The sequence below is a fragment of the Danio rerio genome, chromosome 25 (genome assembly GCF_052040795.2).
Source record: "Danio rerio strain M-AB ecotype USA chromosome 25, GRCz13ab, whole genome shotgun sequence".
NCBI classification, from domain to species: domain Eukaryota; kingdom Metazoa; phylum Chordata; class Actinopteri; order Cypriniformes; family Danionidae; genus Danio; species Danio rerio.
This window is the reverse complement of record NC_141045.1, coordinates 6,530,739-6,550,000: the sequence shown is the minus strand read 5'-3', so window position 1 is coordinate 6,550,000 and position 19,262 is coordinate 6,530,739. Positions and strand designations below refer to the sequence as shown.

Sequence of the window (19,262 nt, the reverse complement as noted above, 5' to 3'; positions counted from 1 at the left end):
AGTATGGTTCAAATGATATTTGAACATGTGGTGGCACTAGAGCAGGGATGGCAAACTCAGTCCTGGAGGGCCGGTGTCCTGCACAGTTTAGCTCCAACTCTAATCAAACACACCTGCTTATATAGTGATCTTGAAGACACTGATTAGCTTGTTCAGGTGTGCAGATTAGTGTTGGAGCTAAACTGTGCAGGACACCGGCCCTCCAGGACTGAGTTTGCCCACCCCTGCACTAGAGGGATTAAAGCAGACACTCCAAAAGGGCTGTTTTTAATGTTTAGATTGTAATCTGTGTGCCAAATTTCACAACTTTTTACCATACGATTCTTTGAGATCCCAAAGACTTCTATACCAATATAAGAAGAAGATTAATTTTGCAAAACTTTGAGAAGTTTGTAGGCAGAAAATCATCAAAAAATCATTATAATTCTGACTACGAGGAAGCAACACAACGTTCGGTCTGAATATTCTAAAGCGCTGAAGAGATACCTCGTGTCCACTGTGGCGAACTCATCATCGAATTCATTATTTGAGAATGTGATTCTTTTACAAATAAACAATTTTTTTTGTTAGGATTTTTTTGTCAGAAGATTTTCTTGAAAATCAGAAAAGTTGTCAATGTGGAGTTTGATGAATCATGATTTTTAGAAAATTCTAAATGTCCGATTTCTCAGTGACGAAAATGATGTCTTGAGTCAATACAGCCTGTATAGCTTATACAGTTCAAAAGATTTTTGGTTAGTAGATGGCACAACAGGGATTACACTCCAAAATAGCTGTGGTTAATGTTCATAAAGTGAAATGCCAAATTTAAAAGCTTTTTATAATACGGTTCTTTGAGATCTCATTGACTTCTAAGGGCATACTCGCACTATGCTATCCGAACTGTGCCGAGGCCTGTTTCCGGGATCGTTTGAGAAGTGTGAGTGCGCTGAATTGGGCTCAAGGGTTCACTTGGCTAGCCTTGGCCCGGTTGGAAGAGGTGTGCCTGATCGCGGTTCACTTGGGCTTTGTGTACGCTTTTGTGTGAGTGCAAAAAGCGCCTAAGCCCAAAACTGAAAGCGAGATGTGACTTTTAAAGGACTGTTTTATTAATCATTCTTACTGTTCAGTGAATGCAAACTGTCGTAGTTTATTAAAGACGCAAATTCCCCACTGCACTACAGCTGCGTCTTCAGCTAACCACCTCATACCTTCAGCACGAGGACTTAATGATTGTTTATGGGGGTGAAAAGTGGCTGATCTGTTCGGCAAAAATTTGACTGTGTGTCACCGCATGCTAAACGACTAAAGCGATATAACTACAGAAATCTCTGCTGTGCTGATTGAGAGCGCTTACAAGACAGCGCATCATCGATGACATAAGTGTGCCCAGGCCCGAATGTAATGTGAGTGCTGGCCATCAAGGGAGACGGGAGGGGGGACAAGCATGCTTTGGCCTGGTTCAAGGCAACTGTACATAGTGTGAGTACGCCCCAAAGCAACGCAAGAAGAAGAACATTAATGGACCACTGGTCTATGAGAAGTTTGTAGGCATAAAATTTACCAAAATCAATTAACCCTCTCTAGGCAGGCGTTGCTGATTTGCAACTGTTAAAAATTTACTACGTTATTACTCCAGATACATATTTTATGAGTTTTTTTTTTTACTCGGAAGTACCACTGCAGGACTTAGTTGTTCATTAGCAACAAACAGTTTCCCCACTTGCTCACCAGAAGACAAATAAGAAAGTTTCTTGGAGTACCACATGACAAAGTGACTCGGAAACATGACCTACTCAATAATAATTTGAGATATTGGATTTGGATCCCATATTGTTTTTGTTGTTGTTCTGCCACTGAAAAGCAATTTGTTACATTGTTTGAAAAGTTGTATATAAAAAGTTATTGTTCATATCATATTCAGTCATCAGTGTCTAATTACCACACTGAGCCAATGTTGCAAATCTGCAACATCCCAGAACATCTTGCATGTGAAGGTCTCTCTAAAAAAAGTCAGGATTCTATTGTACTACCCCATATGATCATTTTCCCCAAATATCAGATTTTTCCTGTTTCGAAAAATTAATTTGAGCCAAAGGGTTAACATTTGAAAAAGTCGTCATAATTCTGACAACAAGGCAGCAACTCAACATCTTTGGTCTGGATATCCTAAAGCCTTGAAGAGATACCTCATGTCCACATATCAAATCAATTTCATTATTTGAGAAGATGAAAATTTGACAAATGAACTTTTTTTTGTTCTGGGAATTTTGCCTGTCAGAAGAGTCTCATGAAACTCAGACTAAATGTCAATGTGGAGTTTGATGAATTATGGTTTTTAGAAAAATCAAAATGTCCGATCTTTTAATGACGAAAATTATGTCTTGAATCAATACAGCCAATTTAGCATATACAGTTCAAAATATTTTTGGTTAATAGGTGGCGCTGAAGGGATTAAAGCAGACACTCCAAAATGACTTTGGTTATGTTCATAAAGTCCTTTCTCTATGTGACAACAAATACTTTTTACCATATGGTTCTTTGAGATCCCATTGACTTGTCTGTCCCATTGGCAGTCTACGAGATGTTTGTAGGTAGAAATTTACCAAAATCTATTAACATTTTTTTAAAAAGCCATTATTATTCTGACAGCAAGGCAACAACACATGTTTGGGAATATCCTAAAGCCCTGAGAAGATACTTCAAGCCATCATCAAATTCGTTTTTTGAAAATTTTTGAGAATCTTTTTTGTTCTGGGAATTTTGTCTGTCAGAAGATTTTCATGGAAATCAGACAAACTGTCAATGTGGAGTTTGATGAATCGTGGTCTTGAGTCACTACAGCTCATATAGCCTATACCAGGGGTGTCCACACTCAGTCCTGGAGGGCCGGTGTCCTGAAGAGTTTAGCTCCAATCTTGATCAAACACACCTGAACCAGCTATTAAGCTCTTACTAGATACACTAGAAACTAGGCAGGTGTGCTCCGGGCAGGTGTGTTGAAGCAAGTTGGAGCTAAACTATGCAGAACACTGGCCCTCCAGGACCGAGTTTGGACATCACTGGCCTATACAGTTTAAAAGATTTTTGGTCAGTAGATGGTGCTAGAGGGATTAAAGCAGACACTTGATAACGGCTGTATTTAATATTGAGCTTGTCTTCTCTCTGTGTGCCAAATTCTGTAGCGTACGGTTGAATAGAATCTGAATCTCCAACAGCAGCTGAATAAGAATGTTAACGCATGCAATAAGTGTCTAATGCTTAACCCCTAACAATAACACAGGGATTTGCACTTGTATTATCAAAAACAATACATTTTTAAATCAGCATCTGTGTATTTTCCACCAAAAACATCACTTTTTTTAACGCATCGGATCGTCGTGTTCGGCGTTTCTGCTCATTCTCGGTTTTGGAGTCTCCGACGGCACAAAACGCTCAACGCTCCTGAGCTGTCAGTCAAAGAGCCGCTGGGTAACTGCAATACAAACACAATTATCAGGCTGTGATGGCTCTGCATTACAGAGCCACCCGTATTCAGCAAATTCCCCACGGTCTCCACACACTAATGAGACCCTTTAACCAGCACCGAGACCGAGAGAGACTGAGAGAGATTACCGCAGGAAATTTCGGAGGTGTTTGAAATTAAACTACCGGCGCTGGAAAAGGGAGAGTGTTTTTGAGTTTGGCAACATTTTAAGTGTGCTGAGAGCGTTTCAACTAATCTGAAAGCTACAAGTCTTGAGGACTGAAAATTTGTAGGCACCATTTTGGGTCACACTTTACTTAAAAGTGTATTTCTCGCTGTTAATAAGAATTTTAGCTCAAAATCAAAGTATTAATTTAGTTCTAATTAATAGTTAATCAGATAGTAGTTGGGTTTCTACCAACTTGGTAGTACTAAGGTTGTACTTGAGTTACTAATAATAGGGAATTCAGGAATAAGATCATACTTTGTAAGTACAAATAAAGAGTTAATAACTTAAAAATAGACAGGTAATATGCCACTAGTTAATAGTGGGAATTGATTCTTTAACTAAACTGTGAAGTGATGTATAAAGGTATAGTACACTTAGAAGAATGGTTACACTTTAGTTTAAGTACCAATTCCCACTATTAACTAGTGGCATAGTGCTTGTCAGATAGAACCTTATAATTCTAAGGTGGCGATTTATTCGTCAACTCATTTATTATATAAGAAAAAAGGCTCACAGTGGTTTCTCCTACCACAGCAAATCTTATTTATCTTGGTAATATTTTCCACCAGTTTATTAGGAAGTGACGATTTTGTTCTCTCTGACCAATTGGATGAAACAATGAAAAAATGATCTGCTTTATTCACAAATGTTTAATGCAATAAATATTGCGCATATCAGTGTAATTAGATTGAAAAATAGCTATTGACAGTATATACAGCCTGACCTCACGAGGAAACATAACTATTTTAGTCAAGTTTAGTGGCTGATTCGAACGGGTTCAGTCATTCGAAAATGTATGATTTTAAAAAGGAGGCGTGGCACCAAACCCCACCCCTAATCCCAACCGTCATTGCTGCGGAATAAGCAATTCATACTAAATTGTACCGATGACATTGTACAAATTCATAGGAATTAGTAACTATATTAAAAAATTATGAATTGCCATGAGTTTGTGTTGGAATAGAATACATGATATGATTGACAGGACATTTGTAAAACCACGAAAAAGTACAAGCTGAAGCTCTAAAATTAGTACACTATTTACTCGTTGCCAGTTGTAAGAAAAAGTACAATTTCAGAAAAGAGAATTGGCACCAAACTGCGCCCCTAAACTCAACCATGAGCAAGGATGAGCAAATTGTACTACATTGTAGGAATGAGACCGTACGAACTTATCACTCAATAAGTTATGAATTGCGTTGGAAAAGAATACACGACATAGAATGATTGACAGGATGTTTGTAGAACCACAAAAAGTTTTTCTCACTCATTGCCTTAAAAACCCAACCAGTTTCCTTTATTGTTCTCTCTGACTCCTTGGGTGGAAACTGTGCTTCATTCACAAATGTATTATGTGTTATTCTACTTTTGCGCAGCTTAGTCTATTTAGATTGAATCACAGCTATTGACAGAATAGACAGCCCGATCTCATAAGGAAACTTAACTATTTTACGTTTTGTGCGGTTAGTATCTAATTCGTTTGAGTTCAGTTGTATAAAATACGATTTTAAAAAAGAGGCGCAAACCCCATCCCTAAATCCAAGCATCATTGGACGATGAGCAAATCGTATTATATTGTTCGAATGAGTTTGTACGAGTTAGCCACTCAAAAAGTACAAAACTACCGTGAGATAAAGCTGGAATAGAATACATGACATGGAAAGGAAAGGAGGCGTGGCATCAAACCGCCCCCTATTCCTAACCATCAATGGAGGATGAGAAAGTCGTACTAAATTGTACCAATAAGATGGTACAAATTCAAATATGTAAATGTGAGTTACATCGTGAGATCAGGCTGTATATTCTGTCGATAGCTATGCTTCCATCCAATTCAACTAGTCTAAAAACATTTTGTTAACTAAATAAAAAAAGAATAATAATCACATTAAATGAAAAAAATAAAAATAAACTAAATAAACTAAGGTCAATGACAAAGAACAACAGAAGCTATTTTACGTTTTGTCTTTAAATGGCTAATGGCTTTAAAGTTTAATGGCTAATTCGTAAGAGATCACGCGTCTTTAGAGGATGAGAGAATCGTACTAAATTGTACCAGTGACATTGTACGAATTTATCGGAATTAGCCACTAAATCAAAAAGTTATGAACTGCTGTGGGATAGAGTTCGGATAGAATACATGACATAGAACGACTGACAGGATGTTTGTAGAACCACAAAAAAGTACAAGCCGAAGCACTAATATTAGTACAATAAAGCCACCATTTCAGCAACACAGTAGCAAATCACGAAGAGAAAGAAACTCTGGATGCTGCACGTCACTGATAAGCACGCCGCTCTCTCGAAAACTACAATCCACGGGTCTAAATCCAGAACATGTCCTGTCCTGATCCCATTCACTCGCCATCCACATAATGACTATAGCACTACAACTCTGACCAATTAACTTCATGCGCACACACACACACAGAGAGTCACAAATGCATGCAAATGAAGCCTCGCGCTCACAATCGTCCGGGACCCGCACAGCAGTTTTGGAGCGAGCGAGTTGATGAGCTCCGTGGAGACAGGCCTGACCTTTCCTTAAGATCAACACACATGCGTCTGCGCTTTCGCCACATCCCTCACCGCCAAAATGTCAGCGCTGTAAATGAGCGGAGACACCCGCCAGTCCACTCACCCGCCAGTCCCGCACCGTCCGTTCTGTCCCCTCAGCACTTCTGAAAGTCTCCGGCCGCGCAGCAAAAAAACTCAACACAAAGAGGTCAGATTCCATGTGCTTTGCTCTTATGCTTAGGTTGATTCTTGCGCTTTTTTTTTTCTTTTTTGCACAGGCCAGCAGTTCTAGCCCACGTTTATCTCTCGCACACCTGGTTCAGGCCAGCGCAGGTGTCATAAGGACAGCGGCTACCGGTCACGCCTGACCCCTCTTGTCATCCTGTGGTCATCGGGTCTAAAAATAGCAGCTTCTCTCGCACTGCTATAAAGAGCCGGCGAGCATCCAAACAGACTGACATCTGATCCGTAATTATATTTCTCTCCTGCTTTTGGTGCTGGTGGGACTCATATCACATTAGTTATGCTTTAGCGACTGTCCTCTCTCTCTCTCTCTCTCTCTCTCTGTGTGTGTGTGTGTGTGTGTTGATCTGGTGGGTGATAGTGGAGACGGCCGAGCAGACGTGTCGGATAATTAGGTTCTGGAATCAGGGAGATGATCGGGGAGCTGTCAGTCACGGCGGGCGGGCGGACGGGTGGTCAACAGCGACCCGGGCCCAATGAGGCTTGTGTCCATTCAGTGACGCTGTAAAAATGAGTCTTGTTTCACTGCAGATGTTCTTGACGGCACATTTTTGTTACGATGACTATAATCAGTGTGACAAAAAGAGAAATGGCTACTCTATAGCATTTTAGTGTTCTTATTTGTATATGCATGTATTAGTGCTTATAAATAATGTATCTGTTCATTTCATTATTATTTTATAAAAATTAATTTGCTCTCATAATCTTAAATCGCACGTCATAACTTTCTCTCCTCCCTCAAAATGACTTTCTGTACTTCTGGTCACATGGAATGCCTTACAGGCGGGGCTATCAGTGCTTTAGGGCGGAACTATTAGTGTTTTAGGGCAGAGCTATGAGTCCTTTAGGGCGGGGCTATCAGCTATTTAAGGCGTGATTATCAGTCCTTTAAGGCAGGGCTATCGGTGCTCTAGGGCGAGACTACTAGTCATTTAGAGCGGAGCTATGTGTTCTTTAGGGCAGGGCTATCAGTCATTTAGGGCGGAGCTATCAGTCATTTAAGGCATGATTATCAATCCCTTAAGGCGGGGCCATCTAAGGACGGAGCTATCAGTTCTTTAGGGCGAGACTATAGGTCTTTTAGAGCAGAGCTCTGAGTGCTTTAGGGCAGGGCTATCAGTCATTTAAGGCGGGGTTATCAGTCCTTTAAAGCGGGGCTATCAGTCCTTTAGTGCGGGGCTTTTAGTGCTTTAGAGTGAGGCTATCTGTGCTTTAGGGCGGAGCTATCAGTAATTTAAGGTGCGGTTATCAGTCTTTTAGGGCGGAGCTATTGATCATTTAAGGTGTGGTTATCAGTCCTTTAGGGTAGAGCTATCAGTTTTTTAGGGCGGAGCTATCAGTACTTTAGTGTTGGGCTATCAGTGGTACTCAAAGTGGGAGTCGGGACCCCCCCGAGTGGTCGTGGGACAACGAATGGGGGGGGTTGGGTCACCTGGTGATTTTTAAAAATCGATTTATTTTTATTAAACCATAAGAATTACCATATTTTATCCCTAACATACTGAAGAGAAAAAAAAAGTTTTAGTAACGTTTAGTATATTAACGTTTATAGTTACTATATACTATATATTTACTTTAGTAGCTAATAGTTACTAGTTCTGTTGGATTGCGACCCCTGGGGTAATTACATTATATTAAAGACAAAGCAATAGCACGAGATGCAACAGATTGATTTTATAACCAAAAATAGACTTGGGTCTATGGTGTATGTGCGCCATTGCATGCAAGATTTCTGTATTTATGACCACCTCAGAGGATATTGGGGGTCGCGTTGTCATTTTGGGGGTTGCGGGCTGAAAAGTTTGGGAACCCCCACTTTAGGGTTGAGATATCGATCATTTATGGCATGGTTAAAAGTCCTTTAGGGCAGGGCTATCAGTCATTTAGGGCCGAGCTATCAGTCATTTAAGGCATGATTATCAATCCCTTAAGGCGGGGCCATCAGTCTTTAAGGACGGAGCTATCAGTGCTTTAGGGTGAGACTATAGGTCTTTTAGAGCAGAGCTCTGAGTGCTTTAGGGCAGGGCTATCAGTCATTTAGGGCGGGGTTATCAGTCCTTTAAAGCGGGGCTATCAGTCCTTTAGTGCGGGGCTTTTAGTGCTTTAGAGTGAGGCTATCTGTGCTTTAGGGCGGAGCTATTAGTAATTTAAGGTGCGGTTATCAGCCTTTTAGGGCGGGGCTATCAGTGTTTTACAGTGGAGCTATCAGTACTGTAGTGCGGGGTTATCAGTGCTTTAGGGTGGGACTATCAGTCCTTTAGGGCGGAGCTATTGATCATTTAAGGTGTGGTTATCAGTCCTTTAGGGTAGAGCTATCAGTTTTTTAGGGCGGAGCTATCAGTACTTTAGTGTGGGGCTATCAGTGGTTCTCAAAGTGGGGGTCGGGACCCCCCCGAGTGGTCATGGGACAACGAATGGGGGTCACCTGGTGATTTTTAAAAATCTATTTATTTTTATTAAACCATAAGAATTACCATATTTTATCCCTAACATACTGAAGAGAAAAAAAAGTTTTAGTAACGTTTAGTATATTAACGTTTATAGTTACTATATACTATACATTTACTTTAGTAGCTAATAGTTACTAGTTCTGTTGGATTGCGACCCCTGGGGTAATTACATTATATTAAAGACAAAGCAATAGCATGAGATGCAACAGATTGATTTTATAACCAAGAATAGACTTGGGTCTATGGTGCAAGATTTCTGTATTTAAGACCACCTCAGAGGATATTGGGGGTCGCATTGTCATTTTGGGGGTTGCGGGCTAAAAAGTTTGGGAACCCCCACTTTAGGGTTGAGATATCGATCATTTATGGCATGGTTATCAGTCCTTCAGGGTGGGGCTATCAGTCTTTTAGGGCAGAGCTATCAGTACTTTAGGACGGGACTATCTGTCCTTTAGGGTGGAGCTATCGGCCATTTAAGGCATGGCTATCAATCCTTTAGGGCGAGCTATCAGTCTTTTAAGTCAGTGGACATACGTCACGATAGTGGAAAAAATATCAGGACCGTTTCAAATGGATATACGTCACTATAATGGAAAACAGGACAATCTTAACTGCCATTTCATGAGCACTTAAGCACTGAGATTATTTTAGTAGACGCAAAACTAAGACTAAAACAATTGGAAAAGTATTTTCATTAAATTAAATTACATTTAAAAAATCACAATAAATGAGAAACTGAAAATAAATGAAATAATGTAAGATCAATGTAAGATCAAGACAAACTGAGAGAACAACAACAGCAGAACAACAAAAGGAGTTTGATTAATTGACTGAAAGGTACAACAGATAGAACGACAGACAGAATGTCAAATCAGCAGATAGAACAACAGAATGTTAGAGCAGTAGAATGAGAAGGACAGGTGTTTTGATCCACAGATTTGAATCGGAATAAAAAGAACAACGGAATGACAATGAACTTATAAACGTTCCCTTTAAAGATTATGCAAACATTTGATTTTCTTGCTATATTCGCTTCAATATTCCATGAAAAATAAAATGAATGTCCAGCTTTGGTGACTTTAACTTCAGCTACTCTTCAACTCTCATTTTGCAGAATTATATATATATAAATATATTCTATTCACTTCGCTGGCACTATAATAAAATCAAAAATATATACCTGTGAAAACAAGAAAATGACTACTGATTAGATGATTTATGCTTTTTATTCCCGTCTCCTTGAAATGAAGTGGCATGTCGAGATGCAATAAAATTAGATTAGAACATTTCCATTATAATCAATGAAGCCGTCTACACAGCACGCTCTATACTTATTGCTCATACGTTGCCTTAACAACCCGACCGGTTTCCTTTATCCTTTTACAGTTCAGAATATATATATGTTTGGCTATACAATCACCGGCCACTTTATTAGGTACACCTTACTACTACTGGGTTGGACCCCCTTTTGCTTTCAGTCTTAATCTTTCGTAGTATAGATTCAACAAGGTACTGGAAATATCCCTCAGAGATTTTGGTCCATATTGACACAAGGCAGGATGGATCCATGCTTTCATGTTGTTGACGCTCAATTTTGACCCAACCATCCGAATGTCGAAGCAGAAGTTGAGACTCATCAGACCAGGCAACGTTGTTAGCTGACAGGAGTGGCACTGGTGTGGTCTTCTGCTGCTGTAGCCCATCTGTCTCAAGGTCGGACGTGTTGTGTGTTCAGAGATGCTCTTCTGCAGACCTCGGCTGTAACGAGTGGTTATTTGAGTTACTGTTACCTTTCTATCAGCTGGAACCAGTCTGGCCATTCTCCTCTGGCATCAGCAAGGCATTTGCGCTAACAGAACTGCCGCTCACTGGATATTTTCTCTTTTTCAGACCATTCTCTGTAAACCCTAGAGATGGTTGTGCGTGAAAATCCCAGTAGATCAGCAGTTTCTGAAATACTCAGAAAAGCCCGTCTGGCCCCAACAACCATGCCACATTCAAAGTCACTTAAATCCCCTTTTCAGATAGTTTGAACTGCAGCAGATCGCCTTGACCATGTCTACGCGCCTAAATGCTTTGAGTTGCTGCCATGTGACTGGCTGATTATAAAGATGGACAGGTGTACCTAATAAAGTGGCCATATGTTGTGTGTGTTTTCATGAAATGTAAATTCCATTTCTTTTATTTCACTAATAAATTTTCATATGTACACATTAAAATATCACAATTAATACTGCTTTGATGTACATAAAATTAAAAAGTATTTTTTATTTGTGTTTAATATGATCAACTTTTACATTTAACTTTAAATATTAATTTATTTGTTATTAGACTTACTTGCTGGCTATAAATGCAATAAAATAAGTCGCCTTGTCTTAAAAATACAATACCACCTAAAAAAGAACACTAAATCCCGTCTTTCATCACATCCTTTTTAAAAAGAAAAGGAGATTTAAGATGTGAAATGAGACTTGACTTTCACAAATGAAATTTCAGAAGCTAAATCCGCTGGAGATGCACCTGACGACGGTGTTGACGGCGCTGCCATTGCTTTAAAGCAGCGCTTGAATTTCCTCATGACCACACAGCGACGTGTGCCGATATGATCATGTTATCCGCTCATATCTGGACTATGAGGAAACGCTGCTGAGCTCAGATGAGTTTGGGACACATCAAAGCCCGGCTTTAGCCCAAACGCTCCTGTTAAAATCTCTCCGGCCTCGACTCTGATAAACACACCACATTCCTGCCGTTTATCAGCTGATGATACCAGTCGGCTGTCCAGCGGTGCAAATCAAGCACAGGCACTCTAATGAAATATTACTGCAGTAAAAGAACACTTAAAAATACGTTTGCTGTCTAAACGATGAGTCTATTATATAACAATAAATGATTACACATATTTTGGATTATGAAAGCGTTCACATTAATCCCAAAAGAATGAACAAAAGGACATTCCCAAAATAAGTGAGAGACAGTCAAAGGAAATGTCACAGAAAGAGCAAGATAAATCAATGTCACTTTTACACTTCTGCAAAAACTGATTTGATCGAATCATTTGAAGAAGTGAATCATTAACTAGAGACTTGATTTTAATGGATCATTTGAATCAGTCAATCATTATATGAAGACTTGCCCTGAATGGATCGTTTGAATCACTCCCATCCCGGACGAGCCCCCACATGTAACCGACAGGTCCTGCTGTACCCTACCTGTGCTGAGCTGGGATTGGACCGACGATTGCACGGGAGTCGGTTGCTTTAATAAGGAGGCTAAAGACAATGTCCTCTAACGTCTGTCACTAAAGCACCTTTAGAGGTCAGAGGAGGAGACTTGATCAGATTGGATAATTTGAATTAGTGAATCATGAACTGGAGGATTGATTTTAATGGATCATTTGAATTAGTGAATCATTAACTGGATTCTTTCTCTGAATAGATCACCTAAATCAGTGAATCATTAACTGGTGGCTTGACTTGATCTAATCATTTAAATCAGTAAATCATTAACTGGAAAGTTGCATTGAATGGATCATTTCTATTAGGGACTCTTTAACTGGAGACTTGCTCTAAATGGATCATTTAAATCAGTAAATTAATAACTGAAAACTTGCTCTGAATAGATCATTTGATTCAGAGAATCATTGACTGGATGCTTTGATTGGATTATCTGATTCAGTGAATCATTAACTGGATACTTAATCTGATTGGATCATTTGAAGCCGTGAATAATTAACTGGAGACTTGCTCTGAATGAATCATCTGAATCAGTGAATCATCAACTGGAAACTTGCACTGAATGGACGATTTGAATCAGTAAATCATTGACTAGAGACTTGCTCTGAATGGATCATTTGAATCAGTGAATCATTGACTGGACACTCTGATTGTATCATTTGAATCATTAACTGGATACTTCATCTGATTGAATCATTTGAAGCAGTGAATCGATAACTACAAACTTGCACAGAATGGATCATTTCGATCAGTAAATCATTAACTAGAGTTCTGCGCTGAATGGATCACCTGAATCAGTGAATTATTAACTAGAGGTTTGATTCGATCAAATCATTTGAATCAGCGAATCATTAACTGGAAATTTGCTCTGAATGAATCGTTTGAATCAGTGAATCATTAAATGGACACTTGCTCTGATTGGATAATCTGAATTAGTGAAACATTAACCGGATTCTTCATCGGATTGTATAATTTGAAGCAGTAAATCATTAACTGGACACTTGCTCTTAATAAATAATCTGAATCAGTGAACTATTAACTGGAAACTTGCTCTGAATGGATCATTTGAATCAGTGAATCATTAACTGGAGACTTGCTCTGATTAAACCATTTGAAGCAGTCAATTAACTGGAGTCTTGCTCTGAATGGATCACCTGAATTAGCGAATCAATAACTGGAGGCTTTATTTGATCGAATCATTTGAATCAGTGAAACGTTAACTGGAAACTTGCTCTGAATGGATTGTTTGAGTCAGTAAATTAATGACTGAAGACTTGCTCTGATTAGATCATTTGAATCAGTGAATCATTAACTGGATACTTCATCTGATTGGATCATTTGAAGCCGTGAATAATTAACTGAAGACTTGCTCTGAATGAATCATCTAAATCAGTGAATCAATAACTGGAAACAGCCTGAACCGATCATTTGAGTCGATAAATGGAGATTCAGTCTGATTGGACAAATTGAATCAATAAGTCATGAATTTGAGACTCGCTTTGACTACATAAAGCAAATATTTTTGAAAATAAAGATATATAATTTACTCAATAAGTGATCTCTCGTGTGATGGATGAGTGTCAGGGCTCTGACATTGGCAGAAGACTAGTAAACTCGTGTGTGTAATGTGTGGTTTCTGAGAGTTTTCTTAGTGAATGTCATGAGGGACAGAAGTGCTCATAAAGCTGAGAAAAACACTTGTTTAAGAGTTTACTGCTCACAGGAGACTCCTCGCTAATGCTAAATGAAGCGCTATGCTAATGGTATGCCCCTCTGCGTCTCTGACAGTTGTTTTTAAAGTTGAGTGATAAATATTCACACTCCTCTCACCCATTTCACATTACAAGCCCACACGTCCTGGACAAACAAAGAAATTAGTGGAGAAAACACACTCATTGAGCGAAAGGGCATCCGCTGCATTAAACATATGATGGAATAATTGGTGGTTCATTCCACTGTGGCGACCTATGATAAATGAGGGCACAAAGCTGAAGGAAAAGAAATGAATGACTGTTTAATACTCTTCATGTATTTTCTCATTCTTAATCGGATAATATTCAGCAATTTGGGAAATTTAGAGATTATAGAAATATAAAATTACAGTAAATATAATTAAATAAATACATTTTTTTTACGAAAGGAAAATCAATTATATATATATATGTACAGTTGAAGTCAGAATTATTAGCCCCCCTTTGAATATTTTCTCTTTTTTTGCCCAAATGATGTTTAACAGAGCAAGGAAATTTTCACAGTATGTCTGATAATATTTTTTCTTCTGGAGAAAGTCTTATTTGCTTTATTTCGGCTAGAATAAAAGCAGTTTTTAATTTTTTTAACACAATTTTAAGGTCAATATTGTTAGCCCCTTTAAGCTAATTTCTTTCTCGATAGTCTACAGAACAAACCATCGTTATACAATAACTTGTCTAATTACCCTAACCTGCCTAATTAAACCTTTAAATGTCACTTTAAGCTGTATAGAAGTGTCTTAAAAATATCTAGTAAAATATTATTTACTGTCATCATGGCAAAGGTAAAATAAATCTGTTATTAGAGATTTATTATTAAAACTATTATGTTTAGAAATGTGTTGAAGAAATCTGCTCTCCATTAAACAGAAATTGGGGAAAAAATAAACAAGCGGTCTAATAATTCAGGGGGGCTAATAATTCTGACTTCAACTGTATATATATACATATATATATATATATACATATATATATACACATATATATATATATATATATATATATATATATATATACACATATATATACATATATATATTACAAAATACAAGTAATTATCAAATATTAGCAAAACAAAATGTTTTAAATGTGATTTTAATATGATATTATGCTAAACAAAAGATTTTCCAGTTGCTTAATATCATGCAACATTAATATGAACACTAATATTATTTACTCATTTGTTTTATCAATAAACATTTTTGATTGTTTAATTATACTGTTTTAATATACTATACATTTGATTTGTAATGTTATTAACAAGCAATATTAAATATTTTATTATGTATTACACTAAATAAGGTGCATTTATGAAACATATATATCCAAACTATTCATCTATTTAAGAGTATCTGTTTGAAATATAAGATATAACTGAGCTGGGACTGAACCAGCGATTGTTTGCATGGGAGTCCGTTTCTTTAACAAGGAGGCTAAAGGCATGGGCTGCGTCCGAAACCGCATACTTCCATACTATATAGTACGCTAAAATCAGTATGCGAGCCGAGTAGTATGTCCGAATTCATAGAATTCGAAAGTCAGTATGCGAGAAGTACCCGGATGTCTTACTACTTTCAGCGAGATCCCATGCACGCTGCGCTATCCCATGATGCCCCGCGAGAGAATTCATGAATGGAAGTGAAGCGACGCAACTTACGCAAGTAGGTTACATGACCATGACAAAATGGCGGATGTAGTACGTCCGAATTCCATTCATACTTTTCACATACATACTGTATAGAACGTACTTTTCTAACGGCCGTGTAGTATGTTTAAATTAAAATTTAGTACCAACTGAGAAGTAGGCGGTTTCAGACGCAGCCATGGCCTCTCGCGTCGGTCACTAGAGCACCTTTAGAGGTCAGAGGAGTGAGGTTTACCTGTATAGCACTTTACTAGCTGGCCCGTTACACTCACCCCCTTAAACCTCACTCCCATCCCGGACGAGCCCCCACGTATAGCCCATCGGTCCTACTGCAGCAAACCCGGCCTGAGATGGGGTCAAACTGGGGTTTCTTTGAATGGGAATCGGTTGCTCTAACAAAGAGGCTAAAGAACATGGCCTCTATCGTCTGTCGCTAGGGCACCTTAAGAGGTCAGCGGAGTTAGGTTTACCTGCATAGCTCTTCGCTAGCTGGCCTACGTTACATTCATCCCCCTTAACCTCACTCCCATCCCTGACGAGCCCCCACATGTAACCGACCGGTTCTGCTGTACCCTACCTGCGCTGAGCTGGGATCAAACTGGCGATTCTTTGCATGGGAGTTGGCTGCTCAAACAAGAAGGGCTAAAGATCATGGCCTTTATAGCGTCTGTCACTAAAGCACCTTTAAAGGACAAAGGAGTGAGGTTTACATGCAAAGCACTTTGCTAGCTGGACTCTGTTACACTCACCCCTCTCAAAATCACTCCCATCCCGGACGAGCCCCCACGTGTAACCCACCAGTGCTACTGCACCCATCTGAGCTAGGATCATACCGGCAGTTCTTTGCATGGGTGTATATTGCTCTAACAAGGAGGGTATAAGCCATGGTGAGGTTTACCTATATAGCACTTCGCTAGCTGGCCTTCAATACATAATATTTTTTATATTAAAAAAATCTGCCTTCTGCACTGCACGTCCGACGAGCTTGGTGGATAAATAATAGCTTTAATTATTAGGGTAATTTATTTCAACACTTTGCTCAATTTAATTTAATTTTAGCTGAACTGCTCCTTTAAGGCAGTGAAACCCGAGCTCCTGCAGCACTGGAGTTGTTAGTAATTATATTAATAAAAAAAAAATATCTAATAAAAAATCTCAAACAGAGAGGACGACACTTACTTCCAAGGGCGAAAATTGCTTTAATTGCTGCTTGACATAAGAGTGAAGAGTCCGTCTGTTCAGCCTCCAACACACTGAGGAGAAACACACACAAAAAGACAAACAGATGAGGACAAATCACACACTTCCTCTAATCTGATCACTCATTCAAGAGCTGCTTAATCTCTTAGCCAGAGAATCAATCTAAGTGCCCTTGTTAGGGGATTTCAGAGGCGGAAATGAATTGGAGGCCATGAAACATTAATGTGCTGTGTGTGCGTGGAGGCGCTGGTTTAGCACACAGACTACAGATATACAGTTATTATTATTACAATTATTATTCCCCCTGTATATACATATATACGTATATATATTTCCCCATTTCTGTTCAACGGAAATATTTTTTTTCAACACAATTCTAGACATAATACTGTAGTTTTAATAACTCATTTTTAATAATTGATTTATTTTATCTTTGTCATGATGACAGTAAATAATATTTGACTAGATATTTTTCAAGATGCTAGTATTCAGCTTAAAGTGACGTTTAAAGGCTTAACTAGGTTAATTAGTTAGAGTAATTAGGCATAATAAGTCATTGTATAGCAGTGGTTTGTTCAGTAGACAATCGAAAAGGGGGCTAATACCATTGAAATAAATAAAACACCTTAAAATGGTGTTTACAAAAATTAAAAACTGCTTTTATTCTAGCCGAAATAAAAACAAATAAGACTTTCTGCAGAAGAAAAAATATTATAGAAAATATTGTGAAAAATCCCTTGCTCTATTAAACATTCATTCATTCATTTTCTTGTCGGCTTAGTCCCTTTATTAATCCGGGGTCGCCACAGCGGAATGAACCGCCAACTTATCCAGCAAGTTTCATCTCTGGGAAACATCCACACACACACACACACACTACGGACAATTTAGCCTACCCAATTCACCTGTACCGCATGTCTTTGGACTGTAGGGGAAACCGAAACACCCGGAGGAAACCCACGCAAAGCCAGGGAGAACATGCAAACTCCACACAGAAACACCAACTGAGCCGAGGTTTGTACCAGCGACCCAGCGACCTTCTTGCTGTGAGGCGACAGCACTACCTACTGCGCCACTGCCTCGCCCTATTAAACATCATTTGGGAAATATTAAAAAAAAAAAAAAAAAAAAAAAAAATCACAGGAGAGTTTTTGACTCTGACTGGGGCTGCATCCGAAATCTGAAGCCGCATACCTCCATCCTATACAGTACAGGGTGGGCCATTCATATGGATACACCATAATAAAATTAGAATTTTTGGTGGTATCAACATCCTGTTTGTGGCACATTAGTATATGTGAGGGGGCAAACTTTTTAAGATTGGTGGTGACCATGGTGGCCATTTGGAGTCGGCCATCTTGGATCCAACTTTTGTTTTTTCAATAGAAAGAGGGTCATTTGACACATCAAACTTATTGGGAATTTCACAAGAAAAACAATGGTGGGTTTGGTTTTAATGTACCTTTATTCTATCATAAATTATTTACAAGTTTCTGACCCCTTATAAAATGTGTTCAATGTGCTGCCCATTGTGTTGGATTGTCAATGCAACGCTCTTCTCCCACTCTTCACACACTGATAGCAACACTGCAGGAGAAGTGTCAGCACAGGCTTCCAGTATCCGTAGTTTCAGGTGCTGCACATCTTGTATCTTCACAGCATAGACAATAAAGGTAGTGTGGCCATTCTTCATCAAAGGAAACCTCAAGGCCACTGGATATTTTAAATATACTGGATAAAAATTGCTACATGATGATGTGTTTCCCTCTTTAAGCACTGAAGCTGGCACGTTCCCTGAGTTTTTCCAGCAAGATGATGCGCCAGCAAATTATGTGTGTCAGGTCCGAGCATTCCTAGATGAACAGTTTCCTGAAAAGTGGATTGGTTGTTGTGGGCCAGCTGAATGGCCCTCAAGGTTTCCCAATCTGACCCCCTTAGTCTTTTATCTTTGAGGTTATCTGAAGGCAATTGTCTATGGTGTGAAGATACAAGATGTGCAGCACCTGAAACTACGGATACTGGAAGCCTGTGCTGACACTTCTCCTGCAGTGTTGCTATCAGTGTGTGAAGAGTGGGAGAAGAGGCTTGCATTGACAATCCAACACAACAGGCAGCACACTGAACACATTTTATAAGTGGTCAGAAACTTGTAAATAACTCATAAACAAATAAAGATACGTTAAAAGCAAGCACACCATTGTTTTTCTTGTAAATTCCCAATAAGTTTGATGTGTCACATGACCCTCTTCCTATTGAAAAAACAAAAGTTGGATCCAAGATGGCCGACTTCAAAATAGCCACCAAGGTCAACACCCATCTTGAAAAGTTTGCCCCCTCACATATACTAATGTGCCACAAACAGGACATTAAAATCACCAACCATTCCCATTTTATTATGGTGTATCCATATAAATGGCCCACCCTGTAGTACACTATCCCATGATGCCCCGCAAGAATTCATGAATGGGTGTGAAGCGACGCAACTGAAGCAAGTAGGTCACGTGACCATGACAAAATGGCAGATGTAGTACATCAGAGTTCCATTCATA

The 19,262-nt window shown here is 38.9% G+C and overlaps 1 protein-coding gene across 2 annotated transcripts in view; it reads right to left on the bottom strand.

Annotated features, from left to right (window-relative positions):
* plxnb2b (plexin b2b) overlaps positions 1 to 19,262 on the bottom strand; it is a 327,318-nt gene that overhangs the window by 96,033 nt on the left and 212,023 nt on the right. For both annotated transcript variants that reach the window (NM_001423669.2, NM_001197316.3), the window contains 1 exon segment: positions 16,693 to 16,766. The gene's annotated coding sequence lies outside the window, so the exon portion shown is untranslated.